This window comes from Pantherophis guttatus, chromosome 5 (assembly GCF_059756535.1).
Source record: "Pantherophis guttatus breed Tessera chromosome 5, ASM5975653v1, whole genome shotgun sequence".
NCBI classification, from domain to species: domain Eukaryota; kingdom Metazoa; phylum Chordata; class Lepidosauria; order Squamata; family Colubridae; genus Pantherophis; species Pantherophis guttatus.
This window is the reverse complement of record NC_142067.1, coordinates 111235001-111262982: the sequence shown is the minus strand read 5'-3', so window position 1 is coordinate 111262982 and position 27982 is coordinate 111235001.

Below are 27982 nucleotides of genomic sequence, written 5' to 3'. Positions count from 1 at the left end.
ACCACTTGCTTTTTAGCTGTGTCATTTTCCATACCTTTTTTAAGGCTTTAAGTTAGCTGAAGCAGAAAAATGCCAAGGACTAGTCTCATTGTGACATAAACTTCCATCGTTGTTGGTTTCTCAAAATACTATAGTAGAGGAAGATGTTTGTCTCCATAGTAATAAACAGGAACCAAGGTTGCTGGTAGGTTTGTTTCTGCAGCAGCTTTCTTGAACTGAACAACTGATAGGCAGATATATGCGTAAAAATGGCAACCCTACATTTCTGCAGAACCTCTCAAGAGTTGAGTAACTACACCCGGTTATCATACACGGAAGGACAGTTGTATCTATGTTGGAGACTTTGCAAAACCAGACAGCAAATAATAATCTTTATTTCTTAAATTTGTCTGAAGCAAACTGAATTCAGCTCAAGTGCCTTGGAGATTTGATTCAGCTGCCTGATTCAAAGGAGTGATTTAATCAGCTCTCTTTAGAATTGAATGATTCCTTCAAAAGTTCATAGAGGCACTTCTACACTTCTACAGCAAGCACACAACCAGTGGTGAGAGTCAGCCGGTTCGGGCCAGTTCGGGTGAACTGGTAGTTAAATTGCTGGCTGGTCCTGCCTCTTCCCGCCCCGCCCATTCTAGGAGTCCCCATGGGCCCCATTTTGGCTCCCAGGTAAGTGCAGGGAGGCCTCCTCGGCCCAAAACAGGGCATGGGGATGTGTAGTGTGTCCCCCCATGGCCCGTTTTCACTCCCAGGAGGCTTCAGGGAGGCCTCTTAGGCCCAAAATGGGACATGCCCCCCCGTGGCCCGTTTTTGCTCCCAGGAGGGTGCAGGAGGCCGAGTACTGCCTGTCGCACACCATGGCCACGCCCACCATGGCCACGCCCACCCAGCTGGTCATTAGGGCAGGGAACCAGTTGTTAAATTATTTGAATCCCACCACTGCACACAACCCCTGTGTTCACAAGACCAGGAATAGAATTGGCTGAATAAATACTACAATAGGATGGTGAGGATGGTAGGTGTTTCATCTGCAAAACTTCAAAGGGTTTCTTCGCTTTGATGAATGTTTGTGACAGCTGCTCCTTTAAAGTTGCTTTGCAAATTTTCCTCAGTTCGAAAAGTTAAGTGGCTGAGTTCATTTTGCCTTACTTTCTGAGGCCTCCTTCAGTACTTGCAGAAGCTGGATGAGGCTTCTAGGCACACACTGCCCTGTTGGAAGCCATCTTCTTGCTGCTTCCACTTACAATCAACCCACTTCTTTGGGGTATTTGAACTGCTGAAAGAATGAATACATGAAATGCCTTGTTGATGAGGCTCAGGTCTTTTTCTTGCCACATTGGAGAAAACAGAATCACATCCTCCACATAAAATGATGTGGCAAGGAAGAGAAGAATTACCGAGGTGAACCTAATATTTCCACAGAAGTGTAATTGTGAGAATTCTTAAATGCTTAAAGCAATATTTTCTAGACTATACAGTCACCTCATGTCTCTTATTCTTTCCAGCCAGATGAGCATCATTCTTACAACTGGGAAATATCAGGAAGGATTCCCAGATAAACATTCGAGTATCTTGTACTCTTTATCCTGATGTTTGTTCATTTCAGGCCGTTAGAGAAAAAGAAGTGTTGAGACATCCTTTAATGAGTTTCTTAACGGAACCAATTAACACAGCATGAATACTGAATTTCTATTTCAGCTAAATGAATTCAGAACTTGGAGAGAATCCAAAAGGGTCAGGTGGGAGGTTTTCACACATGCATTGCAATTTCACCCCACAACACACATTGTACATCTTGGCACCCCTGAATGGCTGTGGTTCCTGATAACCAGATGATCTTTTAGAGCTGCCTTTCCAGCATATAAGGAGCAAAACAGCAATAGCATTTGGACGTACATACCCCCCACTCTCCAGGCAATTTACAAGGAAGGTAAGTATTATTTGCATATTGCCCCCAACAATCTGGGACCTCATTTTACTAACCTCAGAAGGATGGAAGGCTGAGTCAACCTTGAACCCAGTCAGGATTGAACTACTGGCAGTGGGCAGAGTTTGCCTGCAATAATGCACTTTAACCACTGCACTAATGAGGAAAAGAAGAGTTTCAAGTTCAGTTTGAAAAAAACAAACAAACTATCATCCTGATTCAATTAACTGTTTTCAAAATGTAAATCACAACAATGTTGGAGAAAATAGGAGTCATTTACCACTTCTATAACATTTGTGTTTTCTGAATGATAAAATTGTAAAAACTAGCAGGTGGATCCAAACCATATTTTCATATTCCCAAAACTGCAGATGGAACTCTAGGAATGGTGTTTCTAATACAGGCTTTTCCAAGTAGGTAGCTTTCAGATCTGTTGAATGATAGCACACGTAATTCCAGAGATTTGGGGATTATGGAGATTGTAGTCCAGCATCTAGAAAGTATCTGTGTTACTGGTGCATAACTCTTTGGTTACAAATTGAATTGATTTCAATCACACATTGTCATTCTTACTGTGTTGTGGTACCTACAAAAGGTTCTTGTGAAAGCCTCCAGCAGTATGTTGTCACTGCTGGTATTGTGGAGGTACACAATATTCATTTCTTGGTATTTGATTACAAGGGACAAGAATTAACTTCAGCATTCTGCAATACTGTTGATTTTCTAATGGAAAGGTGAGCAGATAATAAATGAAATATAAGGGTTATTTGTGTGCATGCATGTGCCTTTGAGTCCATGTTGACTCCTGAGGAGTGCCTGGACAGGTCTCTGCAGTTTTCTTGGATGATGTTTGCCGTTGCCTGTTTCTTAGGGCAACGGCAAATATTGGATGATGTTTGCCGTTGCCTGTTTCTTAGGGCTGAGAGAGAGTGACTGGTTCAAGATCACTCAGTAGGCTTTGTGCAAGTAGGCAATTAGGCAAGATCACAGCCTCCCAATTACTAGCCTTAATTATTAGACCAAACTGGATCTCAAAATATAGAATTAGATGTTTTTCAGGATAACATGCAGCAGGGATTGAAGGTTGGTTTCTACTACTGAATGGGAGAGGTCAGGAATATAATGTCTGTTAATGTTTGGGAATTGTGAAGACAATGGAAATGATGGTTGAAATTAGCATGACAGTGTTAGTATTGGAGTGAACTCTGGCAGAAAATCCTGAGTTACCACAAAGCTAGAGCAGCAGGCCTACTGTATGGATATCTCTGGAGGAAGATTTTAGTTGGCTAGCTATACTGGGATGATGGAGATGAACCAACTTGGTTTTCACAATTATTACCCCAATGGCTGGGGGAATAGCCAATTTTCAAAGATTCTGGAATATCATCAGGATGAGAAGTATACACAGAAGGCAGGTACCATGACAGGAAAGACGTTCTTGCTCGGTCTGATTAAAGACATAGTTTAACTGAGGTGATATTGATTGACTTGATGAGCTAGCATAGCTGAGACAGTGTGGTGCAACTATCCTGCAGTCTTTAATTTCTCAGAGGCTTTTGATACCATCGATTATAATATTCTTCTGGACAACAATGTGATTGGAAGTGAGAGACATGGTGCATTGGTGATTCCTCTCCTTTCTCTGTGATTGGTTTCAGTTGTTGTTTCTGAAGGAAAGATCAAGTCTGAAGTCCCTCAACAGTGGGCCATCGCACTATTGACCTTCTTGCCCCTTCTATTTAAGATATATAGTGAATGAGGTCATCAGTAGACTGGGGAATCACATACCATCAACATGCTGGTTATATTAAGGTGTTTTGGGTTTTTTTTTATTTTATTCATTGAATGATTAAATGTTGCTGTGGAAGTCTTTTCCCAGTGTTTAAATTGTGAGGGTTTGGACAGAAAGGAGCATTTAAACTAATCCTAGTAACACCTAGGGGTTGTGGTTGTAGGGATTTTTAAAAATGAGGAGTAGGATGGCACTCTCTCTCAGATAGAAATTATTGCTGGATTGATGGCTCCTGCTTGAAGAGCAGGTGACATCTGTAAACAGGAAAGTTTTGCACAAATTCATCCTGTGTACAATTGCATTTGTTCCTGTATCAGCAAAACCTTCTCACAATCACAATCACTCATGCCTTGGTCCCCTCCAGGGGTGCTATTCAACAAGTTCTGACAGGTTCTGGAGAACCGGTAGCAGAAATTTTGAGTAGTTCAGAGAACCAGCAAATACCACCTCTGGCTGGCCCCAGAGTGGGGTGGGAATGGAGATTTTGCAGTATCCTTCCCCTGCCATGGCCACCAAGCCACGCCATGCCCACCAAGCCACACCATGCCCACCAAGCCACGCCACAGAACCGGTAGTAAAAAAAATTTGAATTCCACCACTGGTCCCCTCGCATGTGGACTGCTGTAATATACTCTGCATGGTGATATTTCTAAAGACCACTCAAAAGCTTCATTTGGTTCAGAATGCAGTGAAGTGAGTTTGTGTAGACATGCCTTTATTAGACCCACATAACTCTGGTTCTTTGGGAACTGCATGGATTGCCAGATGCCTCTGGATTCAATGCAAGTTCTACAAAGTCATATATGCCATAAATTCTAGTGAGTTGTTAGACAGTCTCTCTCTACCTTTAAGTTCAGGCAGAACTGGCATGCTCCAGATCTCATACATTAAACCATGTCATCTAATGGAACCCTGAAAACAGTCCTGTTCTCTCACAATGCCCACACCATGGGACAGCATGCCCCAGAAATTTGAATGGCCCCTACTTCCATTTCTTGAAATGAACTTTGAAGACCTGGTTCTTTTCCAGGATGGGATAAGTTGCTCCCTTTTGAAGGTCTCTTATATTTGTTTTAGAAGGTGAAGCATTTTTTCTTCTAATTTCTCTTTCTTCTGGTTTCCAATTTGTATGGCATTTAGAGTCATCAAGACATTGGGCACTTTTGGAAATATATATATATATATATATATATATATATATATATATATATATGTATGTATGTATGTATGTATGTATGTATGTATGTACTTTTTTTTGCTCATTTCCGCTTTTACGTTCTATGTTCAGAAAGACTATACACTTTAGACTGGCATCAAGATAGTGCCATGCAATAAGCAGGCCTACCACCTGTGATCCAATTAACTGATATATCACAAACCATTAAAATGAATTTCTGAATTGACTTACTCCTCTCTAGAGTTTAGGACAATTTCCTACCAAGACAAAGACACTACTAGATGTGAGGTAAAAAGTAATTTTTAACCATACACTTTGACTCTCCCTATGGCTCTGAAGATGGTGAAGTGGTAATGAAAAAAAGAACAGGAGAGATAAGGGAACAAAACAAAGCTCATAGATGAAATATATATATATCCCACAGGGCGTGCCAGCATGGCTTTCAGGATGCAATGGAAAGATTTCTGAGCCTGTGCGAGCAATTTGTATACAATTAGCCCTATTGAGGTAGAAACAAACCACAAGCTTTTTAATTTGTCTGTATTATTCATAGAAACTTGAATGTGAATTGGGATTATGGAAATGAGCCAAATGAATTATGGACTTTTTTTGAAGTGAAATGGATCTATTGTGATAAGAACAGGCATGGAATTATTGATGTCTGGCAGCAGTTCACTTGAAATAATTTTTTGACTAAATGATTATTGAGCCATTCTTTTTTGTAAAATGGATTGTTTACAATTGGGTCATTTATAAATACATACTGTATGTATTTTAAAAATTATTTTTTTGTTCTTAAGAACATCCACAGAATGAAACAGAATTTTGCTCTAACAATGTAAACCACGATACAAACAGGGATCACTTTAGACTAATGGCCAATACCTACCAAATGGCTCTTGTGAACACTTATTTTTAAGTAAGTATTATGCACATCAGTTCAAGTTCAAATTCTTAAAAGTTTTAATTCATGCCTAGCAAAATATATCCTTATGTTCTTGTTAGATTCTGGAATAGAATTTCTCTGAATTGCCACGCAGTTGTAAAACAGCAACTGCTCATTACTTCTAGAGGACAACTGGAATGAAGGTTGATTAATTAATCAGAAAGGAAAAGAAGCTTCCTACAAATCAGGACAGGTCTAAGTAGCTCAAGTAAATTTTTAGAAAGGTAGGATCTTTTTTTCAGCTGCAGCACCTCAATTTGTTACTTGATAATTTCAATTCTGCCAGGAACATTAGTGAATTTCCTATGTTGTTTATTTATTTGTTATAATTCATCCACTCCTGAAATTCTTTATCTATCTTTACCTATCTAACAAAATGAAATTCAATGGTGAGGAAAGTAAGGTTTTACACTTAGGCAAGAAAACACCAAATGTAGAGATATAGAAGAGGTGGAACCTGGCTCAATAGCAATAACTGTGAGAGGGATCTTGGAGTCCTAGTGGACAATCACTCAAATATGAGCCAGCAGTGTGCAACAACAGCCAAAAAAGCCAATGCAATACTACATTGCATTAACAGAGGGGTAGAATCAAGATCATATAAGTATCATACAAGTATCATAATGCCTTATTAAGATCTCATTTAGAATATTGCATCCAGTTTTGGTCATCACAATATAAAAAAAGGTTGAGACTCTAGAAAGGGTGCAGACAAGAGCAACAAGGATTATTAGGAGATTGGACGCTAAAGCATATGAATAAAGTTTGCAGAAATTGGGTATGTCTAGTTTAATGAAAAGAAGGGGGAGGGGTGACATAATAGCAGCCTTCCAATATTTGAGGGACTGCCACAAAGAAGAGGGGCTCAACCTATTCTTAAAGCACCTGAAGGCAAAACAAGAAACAATGGATGAAAACTAATCGAGAGACCCAACCTAGAAATAAGTAGAAATATCCTGACAGATAGAACAATCAATCAGTGGAATTACTTCCCTTCAGAAACTATTGATGTTCCATCACTGGAGGCTTTCAAGAAGAGAAGAAGAGATTGGACAACCATTTGTCTGAAACAGTCTCCTGACTGAGCAGGGGGTTGGATTAGGAAACTTCAAGGTCCCTTCCAAGTTTGTTATCCTATTAAGTAAAAGAATGAAATAAGAAGTGCAAGCCTGAAACATTGTCTTGGCTTAATTTGCTTATCTCCCGCCAGCCCACCATAAGTTTTTTGCTTGGTCAGAGGTTGTGAAAAAAAGTCAAGCTCCCCTTGGAAATAAGTAAGAAATGAACTAGCCATGAAAGAAGGGGTTAGGTTCAGAAGAACAAAGTAGATAGCCTTGAGAAAAAAAGGATTTGATTCTGCTTAATATGGGTAAGAAATTGGATAGGCTTTCAAGATTCTGTTAGTTTGTACAATAAAGAATATTTCTGGAATCCTTGCCTTGTCTGTTTCTTGACCTATGTTTATCTTGAAAAGGGCAAATCTGAAACATTCAACAAGCTATCGTTTAAAACATGTAAAACTATTCACTGCTGCACAGCCAGTCTTGCCTGAACTTAACAAACTAACCATGATTGGCCTAGTTTACACAAGAAACATCAGGAAATGAAGAAAAACTTCCTAACAGTGAGGACAATTAACCAGTGGAACAGCTTGCCTACACAAGTTGTGGGTGCTCCATCATTGGAGGCTTTAAAGAAAAGACTGGACACCCACTTATCTGAAATGGTATAGGATCACATGCTTGAGCAGAGGGCTGGACTAGAAGACCTCTAAGGTCCCTTTCAGATTCCAGATCTGTTCTATTCTATTCTATTCTATTCTATTCTATTCTATTCTATTCTATTCTATTCTATTCTATTCCATGGCTATGGCTATGGCTATGGCTATGGCTATGGCTATGGCTATGGCTAGACTGAGAAATAAGAAAAATACATATCGGAGTTGCATGACAAACCACAAAGGTATTGTTGCTAAGAAATAGTACATGACTCTGTCCTTAATGTCACCAGAAACTGACTTTAAAGGAGTTTTTTTAAAGGTTATTCAGAGCAAACCATTTGTACCCATTAAGTCCATTGAATACATTGAATACATTACCTTCTAACTCATCATCTGTATTTTGCTCTTTTAAACTTAAGCAGGAGCACTAAATTCCTCCAAATTCTCATCACATCAACAACTGCTAAATTTTCAATGGCGTTCAATGGCATGTTAGGGTAAAGTAGAGTTCTGGTACTCAATAACCATAGCTTGTTAATTAATTCTGGGCATACCTGCATGGGAATATCACAATATTTATTACTTTTAAGTAAATAAATATGCATGACTTCTGCTGCACATTTGGTGAAGTGGATTGATTGGCTGTACACAAAGGGCTTGATCTTGCAGAATGCAGGTCCTATTAAAATGCAAACTCCAAACATATGCACACACGAGAGGTGGGGGGAAGAGAGGGGTGTGTGACGACCCAGGGCAAGGCATGGAAGCAACACAGCTGATAGTTCAAACCGCCCCTTTATTGCTCCAACTTTCCCCCAAATGCTCCCATGTTTATGGCAAGTCTCAGAGCAAAGTGCTCTCTCTCTCTCTCTCACTCACACACACACACACACACACCTCCAGCAGTCTCTGGTTGCAAGTAGTCCAGCAAAACGCTGTTAGCACAACGGCTGCAAAGCAAGAAATCCAGTGGGGAAAGGGAATAAGTCAATGAGTCGACGAAGCAAAGGAACAAAGCAATGATTTTAGGAAGCAAAGGAACAAGGCCATTAGTCAAGGAAGCAAGGAATAAAGCAAGAAGTCCAGGAAAATCCAAACATCAGCAACAGCCCCCAAAACTCCATGAATTAAGTGTTTGTTCCCAACAAACGTCCCTCCCCACAGCATCTCCTTAAGTCTTAGCCCCAGGTGTGCCTTGTGAAGAGGGGCAGGGCACTCTCCTCGCGAGTCATCAGGCCTGGTTGTTCCCGTCTCTTCTGCACTCTCTGTGCTTGGGGATCAGGAGGGGAAGATCCCTGCTCATCACTTGAGCTCTTCAAGTCCACTTCCTGCCTTCTCTCAGTCATCCTGCCCTCATTCCTCCCTGCTGACAAGTCATCTGAAGGCTGAGGTGCCAGGGGCTGCCCCATCCTGCTCCTCCCCCCATTCCTCCAAAGAAAACGAAGCCACCCCCCCTCACTTTCCGTTGGCCACAGCTTCGGTTCATCCTCCCCAACGAATTCTGGCTCCAATGGGGGCATGACAGGGGGAAAGAGAGGGGGGGAAAGAGAGGGGGGGTAGAGGGAGGGAGGGAGGGAGAGGGAGAAGGTTTATGTAGGTGAAGCCTATGGCGTTTATTGGTCAAGCTATTTTAATGCTATCAATGCTCAGATGCTGTCTAAGACAAAGGGACCACAATAAAATAAACAAGAAGTTGGGAATGTAGTGTCCCCTTGAGGAAAAATCCAAAACAACATTTTTGGAAAAGGCCAATATCACAATTCACTTTAAAAAAAAAAAGCCCAAAGCTTTCAATATCTTATTGTTCTTGCCTGAAATACCATCAGATCTCAGGGGTGAGATTTAGCCATTTCAGAAAATATAAGCAATTTCATTTTTAAATTATTTTTATTTTCCCTTGTGCAAGATTATACAATGGGGCCTGGTGTCTGAAAAGAAATTGATGATCCCTGAAGATATCAGTAGAATGAAAACACACACACATACACACACACACACAGAGACACAAATCCTGAACCTAAGAGATTCTTGCTGTCCATGAGGTAGGAGTACAAGCTCAGTTTCATATTTGAAAATCCTCAAAACTATTGTCTTGGTGATGCTATTGGGTGCTCTTTCCTTTCCTGCTATTAGTAGATCAGTAGTAAATTTTTAACAATCATGCCAGTTGCTCTGCATGGACTTAATTGTCTACATACCCTGTCCAATGCAGTTGCAAGACATTGGCAGTCCTGCCTCTGGTGAAAAACAAATCTGATTCAGATTTTTCTCCTTTTTATTACTACTAGAGGTAACAAAAATGCATAGAGTAAAAAGAACAGATATAATTTCTTCCCATTTCAGTAAATGACTTTTTTCTGTTAATTTTTTTCATGTTGATCTATCATCTTTTGGGGGCAGTGGTTAAGATGATGGGTTTGTTGGCTGAAAATCTGGCAGCCCAGGTTTGACACTCAAGTGCCATGTGATGGGGTGAGCTCTTGTCCTCGTCCCAGCTCCTACCAACCTAGCAGTTCAAAAGCATGCAAATCAGAGGTGGTATTCAGCAGGTTCTGACCAGTTCTGGAGAACCTGTAGCAGAAATTTTGAGTAGTTCAGAGAACCGGTAAATACCACCTCTGACTGGGCCTGCCCCCATCTATTCTCTGCCTCCCGAGTCCCAGTTGATCAGGAGGATTTGGGGATTTTGCAGTAACCTTCCCCTGGAGTGGGGTGGGAATGGAGATTTTACAGTATCCTTCCCCTGCCACACCCATCAAGCCACACCCACAGAACTAGTAGTAAAAAAAATTTGAATCCCACCAGTAGTGCAAATGCAAGTAGATAAAGAGATACCACTTCAGTGAGAAGGGTTAGGGTGCCCCCTAGCAGTGATGACTAGCAGTGTAAAATATGCCTTTTACCTTCTTTTAGGGGTGGAGATCAAATGAATTGCTGTAGGGCAAACTATTGTTTTTCCCCCCTATTTTATTAGTTCAATGAGGCAACAACAATAGCAACCCTGGTGAAGTATTTATTACAGATTTTATCAATATGGTGGCAGAGACCTTAAGAAAAGAAAAGAAAGAATAGTCAGCATGTCATCAGAGCAGCTGAGAAGGTTGTATTGGGCAACAATATGGTATCAAGTCTAAAACTCCTTTTAGTTTTTCTTTTAAGCTTCTATTTCTTTTTTTTTTTTATTCTGCCATGTCAAAATGAATAGTGTTCCGTCTAATTTTCCTTCCCCAGACAATAGTGATATTATAACTTGAGAGTACAATCAACAGTTTAATAGCTTTTTGCCTCTTTCCCAAGTGAGCAGCAGAGCTAGATGTCTGATCTTGACCTTGGTCAAGAGAAATTGTAGAAGTCACTGAGAGCAAAGACAGCCTATTCACATAGCACAGAACATTCTTCATGGAATTATTTCTGAATAGGCTGCTGGCTGAAGAAATAAAGATTTTTTTTTTAAAAAAATTATTCATTCATTCATTCATTCATTTTAAAGATTGACATGCTATCAACTCCCATTAGCCAGCGTACAATGATTCCTATTCAACAACAATTATTAAAATTCCACTTCAGAGACATCTTTTAAAATTTCTGGTTGGCTGAGTAAAAAAAGAAATAAGATCAGTTTTAGTCCTGATGTCCAGTTGTTCCATCATCTAAGGAAAAGATAAATTAGCTGTTAGGTGTATCCAAGGGAGGGCATGCACAATGTGTCATGTTGAAGATCTAAAAGTGCAGGTAAAGTGCATGATTAGATGCAATTCTGCAAGTCATGTGCATTCAATTGATATAATGTTTTATACTCTATATTGAACACCTTGGATGTTCTCAGCAATTCATCAGTAATTAGTCCCTAGGGACACCATGGCAATTCCTAAAAGGACCGTTGGTCATTATGCTGCATACTTAACCTATTTGAAGTTTATAAACTATATTCAAGGTCCATTCCACAAAAGGTACTTTGTATTAACCGATTCTTGAGGTCAGCATTTACAATATATCTTTTCATTTCCCCCAGGAATGACTGCTGCTGGTTTTTTTAGACAAATCACATACAAAATATCTCATAGCACTGATATATCCAGTATCAATGCAAGGTTCAAGATGTCTCCCTCTCCTTCTCTCCCAAGTTGTGAACATTCATTCATTCATTCATTCATTCATTCATTCATTCATTCAAACATGTACGAGATAATAGGAATAAGTATAAACATGGATATGAACACAGGAAATGGGGATCAATAAATGGGGACAGTAGGACAGGGACAGTAGGCATGCTGGTGCACTTATGCACACACCCTTTATGGACCTCTTAGGAATGGGGTGAGGTCAACAGTAGACAGTCTAAGGTTGAAGCTGTGAGGGTTTGAGGATGTAACAACGGAGTCGGGTAGTGCATTCCAGGCATTGACCACTCTGTTGCTGAAGTCGTATTTTCTGCAATCGAGTTTGGAGCGGTTTACCTTGAGTTTGTATCTATTGTGAGCTCGTGTATTATTGTAATTGAAGCTGAAGTAGTCATTGACAGGTACAACGTTGTAGTGCATAATTTTGTCCTTAACATTAACATTGTTCATAAAGTGAAATATAATCTGATTCATATAAGAGGCATCTTTCAAACTCGTAAGTCCTCTCCTAGAATTAATAAGAACTCCATGTTATGCAGATTTAAATTCAGTTGTTCCCCTACATCTAGTTGTGCATGTAGAATCTTTCAAAACATGTACCTGACTGACATAAAACAACTCCCAAATCGCCAATAATATTCGTGGACTCATAAATTCATACAGCCATAGAACTGTGGAGTTGAAATGTACTACAAGAAACATCTAATCAATGTATAAGATAACAAATTAACCCTTAACCACTGTTGTACTATTTCGGCTACACTATTACAGACATGAGGTCATAATGATCTCAGTAGCAAAAAGACATTCTATGTTTTCATGGTTGGATCTAAAAATTGTTGGATAGAGCAGTAAACCAAAAAAAATGTATTGATTTCTATCAAATCCACATTGCATAGGTCACTTTTTGTTTCTCCATCCTTGAACTTCAATCTTTCTTCTCTAATTCTTACACTGGTCCACTGAATGATGGTGCTAATAATTTCTTTAGAAAATAATAATTTCTAAATCTCTAGGGGAGTAGGTGAATTTCTGAGATTTCTAGCTGCTGGCCGTAGTCCAGGTAATTACACAACAATATTGTGACTATTCTGTTCTGGATCTATTGCTTTCAAAAGGTGCAGAAGACCATTTGAATTTGTTCTTGCTATATAAATTATTGCACGATGTAGATTGTACCTGGTCATCAATTTCATTGGGAGCTTCATCATTGCTAATGTCAGAATCAATGGCGGGTTCCTCATTGTCCATTACAAAATTTTCATTACAATCCGATTCCATTTCACTCAGATCACTCTCTGCTTTCCATACCATTTTAGAACAGTTTCTTTAAAATCTGGATCACCAAATTGCACTCTTTTTGGTGGAAAACTTGGCTCTGACAGTATATAAAAAAATACGTTAACAAAGATCTGTGGTCAAAATGACCGAAACTCAAATTCAAACAGCAAATAATTGTGATGCAAGCACAATGCTGCATAAACTCTTATTGGTGGGAAAACAAAAGCTATTCCCAACCAGAATCGTCCATTTCTAAAAATAGGGGTGTTCTGAACATTTTGGAAAACTGTTGCGGTCACTATGACCACAGGTCTGTGGTTATGGATTAAACCATACTCGACACATGAGTGTCTAGACTATTTTTTAAAATGTCCAGACATGGGAAACCCAGACACATCATTAGGACAGTGTTCCATTGCTATACAGATCATATTATCAGGATGCTTTTATTTAAATGGATCATGGGTAGCTGCAACTCATACCAATTATTTCTGGGCCTAGTTACTATGGTGATGGAAACTAGTTCCTGACTCTCCTCCCTGTGGCATTTTTTTATGAACCTAAAAACTTTTGTCAAGTCTCCCTGTAGACTCTCCATATTTAACATAAACTACCAAGTTCCTTTGAATTGTCCTCAGGAAATGTCATCAAGTCCAGTGTCATCTGGACAATGTTTAGGTGATTGGGTGGAGGTGTGTTCTGATTGGTTGGGGGCTTGGCTGTGCTCTGATTGGATGGGGGGTTGGCTGTGCTCTGATTGGATGGGGGGGTGTTCTGTTTAGGTAGGGGCTTGGTTGTGCTCAGGTTAGTCTGAGTTGCACGGGGATTTGAGCTTCACGTTCGTGAAGCCAAACAACAGCAATGCAGCTCACCAGCTCAAATCCAATCATAACACAGCCAAGCTCCCACCCAATCAGTTCACACTCCCACTGGCAGTTAAAAGGAAGAAACAGCTGCGATTACACATTGCTCCTAGAAGCACGAAGCCAAAAACACCAGCTTGAAGATGACGAATGAGACTTCGTCGAAACGTTGCCCAGTCACTTCCAATTCTACGCCGGAGAAAACCCGAATAACCAAAGACCTACATACAAACACCCACGAAAACCTCAGAATACACACACACACACACATATGACAAATCAAAAGACTAACAGGGTTAAAGAGTCTTTCCTCTGAGGAAGGAAGCTATTTGCTTTAGAAAAGAGTACAACTAAAGCAGCTCATGATAGAAGTCTATAAAACATGGTGTACATAAAGCAGTTAGAAAGAAATTTATTTTTTCATTGTATCAGAGTGCAAGGTCATGAAATAGAACTGATTGGCAGCAGATTCAGAAAATATAAAAGGAAATGCTTCATATAGTACCCAGGAAAGACAAATCAGGCTGCATTTAGTTCATGTCAATGAGTAAATCAATTCTATTCTGGTTTTGTGTTAATCTGTTAATCTTGTGTTCTATACGTGTATATGTACAGTACGTGTGTGTGTGTGTGTGTATGTATATGTGTACGTGTGTGTGATGTATATGTAGAAAAAACATTTCTATTGTGTATTGCTTTTTTGGTTTTATTTTTTTTTTTAAGGGGAAACTTAGATAAGGAAAATTCCAGTAAGTGTAGAAATATATGAATAAATGGGTTCTGTTCATCACTGAATTTCAAAAGTGCAGAGTAATCTCTCTCTCTATCCACCCCCCACACACATCATAGATATATAGTTCCTAATACATACAAACCTTTCTGCTAAGACCTTCCCTTGAACCTTTGAAACATCTCAGTCCTAATGCAGCTAGCATTAGATATTTTTGTCACTGCCAACTCACAATAATTAGCATCAGGCAGATTCTTGAATGAACAGATTCTTGCTCCTAACTATCAAAACACCTTCAATATGCTCCCTTCATCCTGGATTATTGTAAAACGGGGGGGGGGGGGGGGGGCAATTATAGTTTTTCATTGTTAGGCTCCAAAGCACTTTTTCTTCTTTTTAGGCCTGTTTTTCTAAATGTCCTTGAATGCTGGTTAACAACAATGGCTCCAAAGCAAAAGTTTGTTATTAACCAGCATTAAAGGACATCTAGGGAAACAGGCCTACAAAGAAGAAAATTGGGGAATAATAAGCAAAGTGCTTTTCATCAAGAGAGCAGTGGTGGGTTGCTACTGGTTCAGCCCAGATCGGGCGAACCAGTAGCTTGGAAGGTTCAAAAAGGAGGGTTGGAAAAGTTAAGTGGGTTGTGTTGGGAGAAATGAGCACATGGGAGAGAGAGAGAGAGAGAGAGAGAGAGAGAGAGAGAGAGAGATTTACACCTTCTTTTGAGCCCCGCCTTGAAGCTTCCTGTTCCTGTGTAAGAAATGTATTCTGATTGGTGGTCAGAATCCCATGGGGCCATGCAGGGGTAACTTTTTAGGTTGTCTTGAATCCCAGGCTTGGTTGAATCTTGCTGGGTGATGAGGTAATGAAGCTAATCCTAACATGTCTTGAGGGTGAAGGTCTTAATCCCATCACCCTGGAGCTGAAGTGATGGGCAGGGAGCAGCAGGGAGCTGCTTTGTCTTTAAAAACATGTTTCTCCTTTTCTCATCCAGGAAAATATAATATTCTGCCTTTTTAAATATTTCCTAGAATGTTTCATTCTTCTAGAAGATGGGTGGGTGCTAACTTTCTTACAGTTGATTCTGTGGGAGAGAATGTATAGGATGGAGGATTAATAGAGTGGTGAAAGGAAAGGTAGCAGTTTTTGATGAGCTGAGAGGAAATGCAAAGTGGATACCAAGTGACAAGGATTTACTGAAAAGATGGGAAATGGAAACCAAGGGAATCATTCTCATTTTCCCAGCAGCAGTGCATGGCCTCCAGGCTACATACTGTTCCTTGGTATCTCAAAAAGAGTTTGATGGCTGTACAAAGGACTAGGGGTGACACAATAGCAGTATTCAATATCTAAGCGGGCTGCTACGAAGATGAAGTTAACCCAGGGATGGGCTGCTCCAGGTCTGCCCGGGTTTGGGCGATCCTCTAGCAAAGATTCTGCACAGTTCAGTGAACCTCCAAATCCCACTCCTGGCTGGCCCTGCCCACCCTGCTCTGCCCCTCCCCTCACTACACAGCCTGTTTTGGATGCCAGGTACATACAGGGCCTGTGTGGAGGCTCAGGGAGGGTGAAAAACAGGCCTCCTGGAAATTCCGGAAGGCCCGTTTCCGGCCTCCAGAGAGCCTCCAAAGCCTGGAGAGGGTGAAAATGCCCCCCTGCCATGCAGGAGGCTGACTAGGGCACGCCCACCATGACCATGCCCACCCAGCAACCAGGCAGAGAACACGTTGCTAAAATATTTGAAGCCCATCCTTGAGTCAACCTATTCTCCAAAGGACCTGAAGGCAGGGCAAGAAGCAATGGATGGAAATTAATCAAGGAGACGACTAACCTAGAACTAATGAAAAATTTCCTGACAATTAGAACAATTAATCAGTGGAACAACTTGCCTCCAGAAGTTGTGGGTGCTCCAATACTGGAGGTTTTTAAGAAGAGTTTGCACAACCATTTGTCTGAAATAGTATAAGATTTCCTGCCTGAGCAGGCATTTGGATTTGAAGATCTCAAAGCTCCCTTCCAACTCTGTTATTCTGTTATGCAAAGGGAACCTTCCCCATGGAAAGTTTTGGGAGTAAGACCAAGACCAATATTAATTGCCCTATTTGCTACTTAATTCTGACACCATTTGGGATTCAACCAGAAGAAAGCAAATTATTTAGCTTCCTTTCAGTCCTGGAGATTATAAAGCAAAGAACATAAGCAGGTTGTATTCTATAAGTGAAAAGCAGACAGCTCTAATAGGAGTGGATGGGTGTTCTGCCCCAGCTACAGACCCCAAACAACGCAGCACACAAAAAGTCCATTCAAACCTTAGTTTACTGAATAAACCAGTCTTTTTCAACAACGGCTGTTAATTAATTGCATTAACAGCCGCCAAGAATTCAAAGAATAATAACTGAAAGCTTACTATGGTTGGCAGAATGCCCAGAAGCAATTTGCAGGAAGCTGATAAGATAAGCAAGACAAGACACAAAGGTATGTGAACTAAGTTATTTCCTGCAAATTGCTTCAGTTGGCGTTCCTCCTTAAATAGGCTAAGGGAGTGGCCAATTAGCCCCAAGCCTTACTCTCGAGGAGACCTCCTCCTGAGGAGCCACTCCTGCCTTTTGGCAGCTCTGCGTGCCTGTGTATCGAGAAGAGGCTCCTCCTCTCTTCACTTAAGGGAGCTACTGGAGGTTCTGAAGGCCCTGGCTGAATCCTCGCCTCTGGCACCAAATCTTCTCCAGCCTCCTCATTGTCCGACTCGAGTGCCAGCTGCACAGGCTGCTGGCGTATCACCACACCAGCCTCCTCGCTGTCTGAATCAGCTACTAGCTGCACAGGCTGCGTACGGGCCACAACAATGGGAGTCAAAGGTGACTGGAACAGAACCATCCAGAATGGTTTCTTCAATACTGTCAATACAAATTCTTTTATGGTTTATGAAAGTCCACTTCACAAGTTAATCTTTAATCTATGCAGGAAATCTGCACGTTTCTTCCCCTGCCCAGTGAAGAAGCTCATAACCTGGTGGAAAAAAAAACATTGGGGCATCAGGCAGAAGACATGAATGAAAATGATAGAAAAAGATTGGAATATTTCATTGCTGTCTTTGGAGACAGAAGAAAGATAAATTTCGGTGTCTCCACCATGTGAGGGTAGGAAAAAATAAATCCACTGAAACAAAATCCTTTTGAATATTGCAACATTAGTTTGATTTTTCAAGTTCACTGTGAAACGTGCAGCACTAATACATAGCACATAGCTTTGCACCAGCCAATGCCTCCGTTTTCTCATTTGCAAAAATGTGACTTGAAACAGAAATTTGTTTGTTTCTTTGTTGAAATAGATGGATCAGATATAATCGAGTGCAGGAGGTGAACAAGGGATCACAGAGCCTTATCTCTATAATTGGTTTTAGGCCAATTGGGAGATTTTTTTTTACAATAATAATAAAGCAAGAGCTTTTGAGGATATGCAGAGCTATTTTCCACCAGTAGCTTCACATAAGTAGGATAAAATTGCAAGAAGTAACATGCAGTTCCTGACAATAATACATTTAGACATTTCTAAGTACTAAAACCACACACACACACACACACACACAAAAGATGTGCAGGGATGATATGTAATTATTTATATGTCACATGTTTCTTAAACTCAAATGTTCACCGTGTGTGAACTCTTTGAAATGGCTCTCAAGTGCCCTTCCCAAAAATGTTTAAGGTTGATTGACATATGGATTGAATGTTCTAGGTGGAAAATCTAAATCTAAAATTTGTTACTACCAGTTCTGTGGGTGTGGCTTGGTGTGGGGGGGGTAAGGTGACTGGGTGGGCGTGGCCATTTTTTAAACCATTTTTTCTACAACCTCTTCGGTGAAGAGGTTGTAAAAAAATGCTTTCAAAAGGCTCTGACGATCCCAGCTGAGTTGCCTGATCGGCAGAGACTTTTTTTAAAAAAATGCCTCTGATGATCAGGCAACTCAGCTGGGATCGTCAGAGGTATTTAAAAGACAAAAAGCCTCTGCTGATCAGGCAACTCAACTGGGATCATCAGAGGCTTTTTTTTTTACTTTTAAAAGCATTTTTTCAGCCGAAGAGGTTGTAGAAAAAATGCTTTTAAAAATAACAACAACAACAAAAAAAAAAGCCTCTGATGATTGCGTGGCTCATCTGGGCATGGGGGGGGGGCAGGGATTTTTGCTACTAGTTCTCCGAACCATCCGCCTCCATTGCTACCGGATCGAGTGATCCGGTCTGAACCGGGAGCATTTGACCCCTGAAATACAGGTAGTTTTTGACTTAACGAATTCAGCCCAGAATTGATGTTCCTAAGTGAAAAAATTAGTTAAGTGAGTTTTGCCCCATTTAACGACTTTTCTTGCCATGTTTGTTAAGTGAATCACTGCAATTGTTAAATTAGTAACATGGTTGCTAAGTGAATCTGGCTTCCTTTTGATTTTACTTGTCAGAACGTCGCAAAAGATGATGACCTGACCCTGGGACACTGGAACCATCATAAATGTGTGTTGGTTATCAAGCATTCAAATGTAATTCATGTGACCATGGGAATGCTACAACGGTCGTAAGTGTGAAACACAGTACATAAGTCACTTTTTTCACTACCGTTGTAACTTTGAATGGTCACTAAATGAATGGTTGTAAGTCAAGGACCACCTTTGTAGAATGCAGAAGTGGGTTGATTACTCATTTCCAGAACATCTTTCAAATTCCAAGCCTCTTGGAATTTATTTATTTATTTGTTTAAATTTCTATACCGCCCTTCTCCAATATAGGACTCAGGGCGGTGAACAGCCAAAATAAAACAAAACATACATACAAAACATACAAAATCTAAAAACTGATTAAAATAATTAAATCTTTTGGCCGTAATTAAAACAATTCCAATTTAAAATCAGTTTAAAATTTGACTCAAGCCAGCCCAGCTAGTTGAAATAAATGGGTTTTCAGGGCCCGACGAAAAATCCGGAGGTCTGTTATTATCCGTAACTCTGGGGGGAGGTTGTTCCAGAGGGTGGGCGCCACCACAGAGAAGGCTCTCCCCCTGGGGGTCGCCAGCCGACATTGTCTGGCGGACGGCACCCTGAGGAGGCCCACTCTGTGTGAGCGCACTGGCTGGTGGGAGGCTATTGGTGGCAGAAGGCGGTCTCGTAAGTACCCCGGCCCTAAGCCATGGAGCGCTTTAAAGGTGGTCACCAACACCTTGAAGCGCACCCGGAAGACCACCGGGAGCCAGTGCAGCTCGCGCAGGAGAGGTGTCACATGGGAGCGCCTCGTCGCCCCCATAATCCCCCGCGCGGCCGCGTTCTGGACCAGCTGGAGCCTCCGGGTGCACCCCAGGGGGAGCCCCATGTAGAGAGCGTTGCAGTAGTCCAGGCGGGAAGTGACGAGTGCCTGAGTGACTGTACGTAGGGAGTCCCAATCTAGAAAGGGGCGCAACTGGCGTATCAGGCGGACCTGATTTATGCTCCTAATAAATAACTGGATTTCTTTTGAACGTTGGCTCGAGGCTCATTAATTAATTAGGGCATCTATCAGGGCCCTGACACCTATAGCTTGCAATTCCTTGGTGATACCCATCCAACCTCTAATCAGACTTGGTCCTGCTCAACATCTAATGCCCAACAAATTTGCCCAAATTCTTGTAGCACGTGATAACATCAGAATGATACGTCCACAATGGTGTTGTTTCAAAATACACAGCATTCATATAATTGTACCATTATATCATAATTTACTCTCTTGACACTACCACCCTCAAGCTTGCTCAGAGGGAAAACAATAATAGGCATTTCAGGGGAAAATATGAGTAAACTGCAATTAAATATGTATGGATACTCTTTTTTTTTTTTTTTAAAGCACAGACTGATGAAGAAATAGCGCAGAATTATAGATTGAAAACTGAATTGTACTACATTCTTCACTTTAAAAACATTTATATGAATATCTAGAAACCAGAACCAGATTTTTCAGATTCTTAAAAATATAAATTTTATGCCTGGATTTTATGCCTGCCGTCTGCCGGTGAGGTGTCTGAGGTGGCTCAGGAGTTCATGGCTTCCATGATGGCCATGGACCTGACACAACTAATTCATGGCCCTACTCACACGGGCGGAGACATTCTGGACTTGGTTTTTATCTCTGGTCAGTGGCTGAGTGGTCTGGATATAGGGGATATAGCTATTGAACCCCTGTCATGGTCTGACCATTCTCTCCTGAGGCTGGAATTTCTGACCGCTATACCCCACCGCAGGGAGGCGGAACCGACTAGGTGGTTCCGCCCCAGGTGCCTGATGGATTCGGATAGATTCCAGAGGGAGCTTGGGCCATTTCCTGAAACTCTGGCTCACGACTCGACTGAAGAACTGGTGGCCGCCTGGGATAGGACGGCCACTGGGGCTTTGGATCGAGTCGTGCCTTTGCGGCCTCTGACCCAGCGCTGAACCTGCCCAGCTCCTTGGTTCTCTGAGGAGCTGAGGGAGATGAAGTGCCGGAAAAGACTCCTAGAGAGTGGTTGGAGGGCCAGTCGTTCCGAATCCGATCGAACACTAGTTAGGTCTCACATTAAGACTTATTTAGTGGCGATAAAAGCGGCAAAGTGTAATTACTTTTCCGTTCTTATTGCATCGGCAGATAATCGCCCAGCTGCCTTGTTTAGAGTGACCCGCTCCTTCCTACATCAGGGAGCACGGGAGTACCCCTTGCAAGGGCAGGCTGAGGAATTTGCACAGTATCTGCACAATAAAATCGCTCAAATTCGGGAAGGCTTGGACTCTGACTGGGTAGATTCCGGCGGGGTGTCTGAGGTGGGTCTTGAGAATGTTATCTGGAACGAGTTCGATCCTGTGACTCCTGAGGACGTGGATAGGATTCTGGGGAGGTTAAACACAACCACATGTTTATTGGACCCATGTCCCTCCTGGCTGGTACTGGCTACCCAGAAGGTTATGCGAGGCTGGCTCCAAAGGATTATAAACGCTTCTCTGGGGGAGGGTTTCTTGCTGTCCACCTTGAAAGAGGTGGTGGTGAGGCCCCTTCTCAAGAAGCCTTCTCTGGACCTAGCTGTTTTGGCAAATTACCGTCCTATCTCCAACCTTCGCTTTATTGAGAAGGTTGTTGAGAGTGTGGTTGCGCAACAGCTCCCGCAGTACCTGGATGAAACCGTCTATCTAGATCCGTGCCAGTCCGGCTTCAGGCCTGGGTACAGCACGGGAACAGCATTGGTCACGTTGGTTGATGATCTCTGGAGGGCTTGGGACAGGGGTTGCTCCTCTGTTCTGGTCCTATTAGACCTCTCAGCAGCTTTTGATACCATCAACCATGGTATCATGCTGCACTGGCTGGAGGGATTGGGGGTGGGAGGCACTGTCTTGCGGTGGTTCTCCTCCTATCTCTCTGACCAGTCGCAGTCTGTGTTGGCAGGGGGGCAGAGGTCGACCTCGAGGCGCCTTGTTTGTGGGGTGCCGCAAGAGTCGGTCCTCTCACCACTCCTGTTCAACATTTATGTGAAGCCGCTGGGTGAGATCATCTGTGGATTTGGGGTGCGGTGTCATCTGTACGCTGATGATACGCAGCTGTACATCTCCACCACAAACCACCCCAATGATGCCCTTGAAGTGATGTCCCAGTGTCTGGAGGCCGTGCGGGCCTGGATGGGGAGGAACAGGCTTCGACTCAACCCTTCCAAAACCGAGTGGCTGTGGATGCCAGCATCCCAATATAGCCAGCTGGTGCCATCACTGGCTATTGGGGGTGAGTCATTGACCCCCACAGAGGGGGCTCGCAACTTGGGCGTCCTCCTGGATACACAGCTGTCTTTAGAAGAGCATATGATGGCCAGGGGGGCTTTTTATTAGGTTCGTCTGATACGCCAGTTGCGCCCCTTTCTGGATCGGGATTCCTTATGCACAGTCACTCACGCTCTCGTCACTTCCCGCCTGGACTACTATAATGCTCTCTACCTGGGGCTCCCCTTGAGGAGCACCCGGAGGGTCCAACTGGTCCAGAATGCAGCCGCACGGGTGATTACGGGAGCGACATGGTGCTCCCATATAACACCTCTCCTGTGTGAGCTGCACTGGCTCCCGGTGGTCTTCCGGGTGCACTTCAAGGTGTTGGTTCTCACCTTTAAAGCGCTCCCTGGTTTAGGGCCAGAGTATTTACGAGACCGCCTTCTGCTACCGATAACCTCCCACTGGACAATATGCTCTCACAGAGGGCCTCATCAGGGTGCCGTCGGTCAAGCAATGTTGGTTGGCGGCCCCCAGGGGGAGAGCCTTCTCTGTGGGGGCACCCGCCCTCTGGAATGAGCTTCCTCCCGGAATACGACTGATCTTGGATCTCCGTACTTTCCGTAAGGCCCTGAAGACGTTTTTATTTCAGCAAGCCGGCCTAGCCTAATTAGGTTTTTTATGGGTTAGTTTTAATTGTATAGCTTTGGGGTTTTAAATTGGGGGCCAATTGATTTAATTTATTTTAGCTATCTTAACTTTTATATTGTATGTATTTTAATTTCGGCTGTTCACCGCCCTGAGTCCCTAGGGGAAGAAGGGCGGTATATAAATTCAAATATAAATAAAATAAATAAATAAAATGTTTGCCTTGGGAGACACCTGTGTGCAACATATGATTTGTACAGTGGATTTCACAGGATATGTTGAAATTCAGCTCTTGCCACCTCCCAAGATACGGTGGCATTATAGGGCTAACTGGAGGGCATCAGATTGTCAATCTTTTCTTTCTATTTGCTACTGTATGTATGTTGTGACTTAGGCTCAAGTAGGTATTATCAGATACAATCAGATTGAAACAAACAGATTTTATTAGAACAGGTGAAAATTAACTCATTCTCAGTGTAGTCCAAACTAATTCAAAACAAATTCTTCATAACACAGTTCTTCGGCCTTATCACCACTCTTGGTCTACTTTGGCAACCTGCCAAAGGCTTTTCTTGACAAAAGTTCAGAAGCAGGAGATGCCGACAAGAAATAAATACAGCAAGACGAGAAACAAATCTATCAACGTTGTTTTCTGACAAAGAGCCCAAGAGTCGTTGCTGGTCTTTTAAGACTTATGGGAGGGGCCAATCATCTCTTGGCCTTACTCCTGAGTTGTCCTTTTTGCTTTAGCTGCTCTTGCCTTCTGGCAGCTCTTCTCATGGGTGTATTAGAAACAGGCTCCTCCTGTTCCTCTGCCTCTCTGCTGTCCGCCTCTGGAGGCTCCGGAGTCCGCACATCACTCCCAGATGGCCCTGGCCCCATCTCTGCCTCCGATGCAGAGCCCTCGTCCGGGCCTTCCCCTGACTCCAGGACTGGCCCATTGTCCTCCCCAGCCTCCTCACTGTCTGACTCTGCTGCCAGGTCTGCAGGCTGCTGGCAGACCACAACAGTGTATCCCAGATGTATGTATGTTACAGTGTAACAATTCATGTTCTGCTATAAACATATCTGCATCTATCCCCAATTCTTTATTTTTGCTACTATATTAAAATGAGGAACAATAAGGCAGGAAGCACAGATTTCAGAGTTCAGCCCTGCAGCAAACACACACAGTGGGATTCACAAATTTTGAATGTCAGAGAATTGCAGGATGCAAATTTGAAATGAAGTGAGAGGATGCAAATATTTAAATGTAATCCATAGATTATGCAAAGCATTGTTAGATTCTGCTGAGTTACTGAATAAATGACAAACACCCCTAACATGGGGAAATAAATCCTGATTTACTGTTCTGGCCACATGTGTACCTGTTTCCTCATTATATAGGACTCAAATGTATTTAAATGTAAGAGGGAGGTGTTAAGTTGTATAGCTGAGGCAAGGACGAGGCAACTGAGGCATGAATTAACGTTATTTATTAACAGGAACCAACAGCAACAGTAACGTAACAGAACTGCTTGTCTATAGATGACAGCTCTTTTATACTCCGAGCTGTCAGCTAACTACCCAATCAGAACAGTCAGAACTCCCGCTTGTTTTTAGCCACTCCTCCTAGCCAATCCCTAGTCAGCGTTCTTGTTGTCAAGCCTCGGCAAATCACAACAGGAGGTTCAGTCGGTGGATTGATTGATTGACTCATTTCAACAACAGCATAGGAAGTTGCTATTGGTTTTTCTTCCAGTCTGATTCAGAATTCCTTTGTGTAGGTAAATTGATATTAAAGTTTTTTAAGGAAAGCTGAATTGCAGAGAATGTGAATGTACATCTCTCATCAACAATCTCCCCAAGGACTAGAGCAGGGGTATCAAACACAATTTCATTGAGGGCCGCAACAGGGTTGTGTTTTGACCTCGGGGTTGGTGTGGCCAGAGTGGGCGTGGCCAGCTTGACTTCACTCATGTTGGGAGCATCTGTGGTGGCCTGAGCACTCTGCCAGCGAAAACGGGTTCCTGAGCTCTATTTTTGATTGCAAGGGCCACCTGCCACCCTCTGCCAGTGAAAACAGCGCTCAGGGGGTGCGTGCAGCCCCTCCCTGGACCCTGTTTTCAGCTGCAAAAGCCTCCTGCAGTCCTCTGCCAGTGAAAACAGAGCCTGAGGGGCTGCACACAGCCCTCCCAAATTCCATTTTTGCTGGCAGAGGCATCATTGGATGGTCCTTCACTGTTTCCAGGGCAGCCCTGCAGGCCAGATTTAAGCACTTTATGGACTGGATGTGGCCCATGAGCCTTGAGTTTGACACCCCTGGACTAGAGAAAACTACAATTCATGACTTTTTAGAAGATAGGATAAAAAATTATAAGAGGTTAGAAATCTAGACAGGTATAAATTCTCATTGGCAATTTTGTCTCATTCAGTGGCAGTCACGTTTCTGTTTCTCCTACCATCCTTGGAATACATAAACATACCATTTCAAGCCAAGTGATCTTTAGGGAATCTAAATGCTACAGGCATGCAGAGGTGGTGGATTACTCTGTAGCTTTTCCTCTCTTGACACGGACTATTCCTACACTAACATTTCCAAGGATTATTGGAGATACTCAGTTCTCCTACTATATCAAGTTGGTCATTCCCCAGGAGGGATATTATAGAGGACCTGACCTCTAATTCCATTATTTCATCTCTGAATAACATGATCAGAATGTATACTTCTTATCTTTTGAACAGATGTACTTTGAAGTTGGGAAAATATCTTCTTGCCGAGAGATTCTTAATAAGAGCTTTGCAGAACCAAGATTGTATTCATAAAAAATGAAGTCTTGCCTTTTAGCATAAAAGGTGAAGTTCCTCTTCAAATGTTCACTTAAATAACTTATTTCAGATTTCATGCATTTTTACTTCATGTCTTGTCTATTATATTTTCAGTGTGAAATTATGCATGAAGTAAAATAAAAAATCATAGTAATATGCTAAAATGCCCAGCTTTTCTTTTAAATAAAATGTGAACTTAACATATGAGTCTCATCTATTCTGATTTAATATTTATCAACATTCTACAGTCCGTTTGATAAAGTCTTTCAAAGCTTGTTTAAAAGGAAAAAATAAAGAAAAAAATGTTCTTGGCAGACAAAGTTTATCTAATTAATTTGAACCAGCTTTCTTTTTCTTTTTTAAATCCATAGATGCATTTTTTTTTTAAAAAAATGGAATTTGAAAATTAGATTGATCATAGAAAAATTCTTAACATTTTGATAGGCTTCAGGCAGAAAACTTGGATGAAAAATGAAAATTTAGACCAGGTTATGTTATTTTGTATTACAATGAAAAGTTCAAATTGTATTTAAAATACTTCTTAATATTTCATTTACAAATAGCTGCTTGAGAGTTTCAGAGAAATCATGTAACATGGGCATCCATAGAACTGGTCAAAGAAAATCAAATATGCAATCAAAATGTATTCTGTTTTGTACTATGTACAGTACATTGCATGTGTAATACCTATATAAATAAGATGATACTTTGCTCATACTGTCATGACTGCCTTTTTTACTTTTGTGTCCACAGCTGGTGGCCAATTTAGATTCATAGCACCAATTCAGAATAAGAGAATTACAGTGTTGAAAGGGGCCTTGGAGGTCTTCTAGTCCAACCCCATGCTCAAGCAGGCGACCCTATTCCATTTCATTCAAATGGTTGCCCAATCTCTTCTTAAAAACCTCCAGTGTGGGAGCATCCACAGCTTCTAGAGACAAGCAATTCCACTGATTAATTGTTCTGATTATTCAGTTTAAAATAATCTATTTGTATTAGCTTCGGGTCTGAAACATAGATCAGTGCATCGGCTATAGTGGCGCAGCGGTTTGAAGGCATTATCGCAGGCTAATTCTGCCAACTGCCAGAAGTTCAATCCTGAACCGGCTCAAGGTTGACTCAGCCTTCCATCCTTCCGAAATCGGTAAAATGAGGATCCAGATTGTTGGGGGCAATACGCTGACTCTGTAAACCACTTAGAGAGGGCTATAAAGCACTATGAACGGTATATAAGTCTAAATGCTATTGCTACCCACATCACTTACCTGAGAAACATTATGGTCAGTCCAAAAGTGCCCTCCATGTACCCTTTGTAGATCTGAGAGTAGCCTTTGATTTTATTCCATGAGAACAACGCTAGAGGAAATTAGCCAGTACAATGATAAATCACCATCTTAGGATAATAATGCTATTACACTACGGCACAACCACTCAACTAAGGGGTAATATCCTCATTGATTTAACTGAATGCATTTTCTGTAGTAAGGGTAAAAAGCAAGGCTATAACCTCACCCCACTACTCTTCAATTTTTAACATTATATTCTGTAAACCGCCTTGAGTCGCCATGGGCGAATAGGCAGCAATATAAATTAAACAAACAAACAAACAAACAATATAGATGAGATGTTTTCTAAACCACTAATATCACCTTCCTTCTCTTGCCTCATCTCTGCTCTCCATTATTGCTGCTGATGCAGCCATATTGTCTGTAACCAAGGTTTTAAAGCTCCGTCCCTTTACTGCACTAGAGAAAAATCTCAAAATAAATTAATCCAGAACAAAGTACATGGTATTCTCTAGAGAATGTCCCTAATTGGATGGACAGTCAATGGGAAACTCATCAAACAGATAAAATCCTTTAAATATCCAGGACTTTGTTCTCAATCTTCTTCCTGCTGGTTCAGTCAAAAAAAAAGAGAGAGCTTTGGATAAAAGCCCCCAAAGTATTCCTTGCAATTGCTAAATTTGAAGGTCAATTTGGTAACAGTTATATCACAGCAGCTATTAAATTATTTAAGGCCAAACTTCTGGGTTTGATGCTGTACAGTAGCTGCCAGGTGTGCATGCATGTGCTGGAAACCGGATTCCTGAGAAGATACAGGTTGTCCTTGACTTACATCAGTTCATTTAGTGACCATTCAAAGTTACAACGGCATGGAAAAAAGTGACATGACCATTTTTCACACGACCATTGCAGCATCCCCATGGTCATGTGATCAAAATTCAGATGCTTGACAACGGA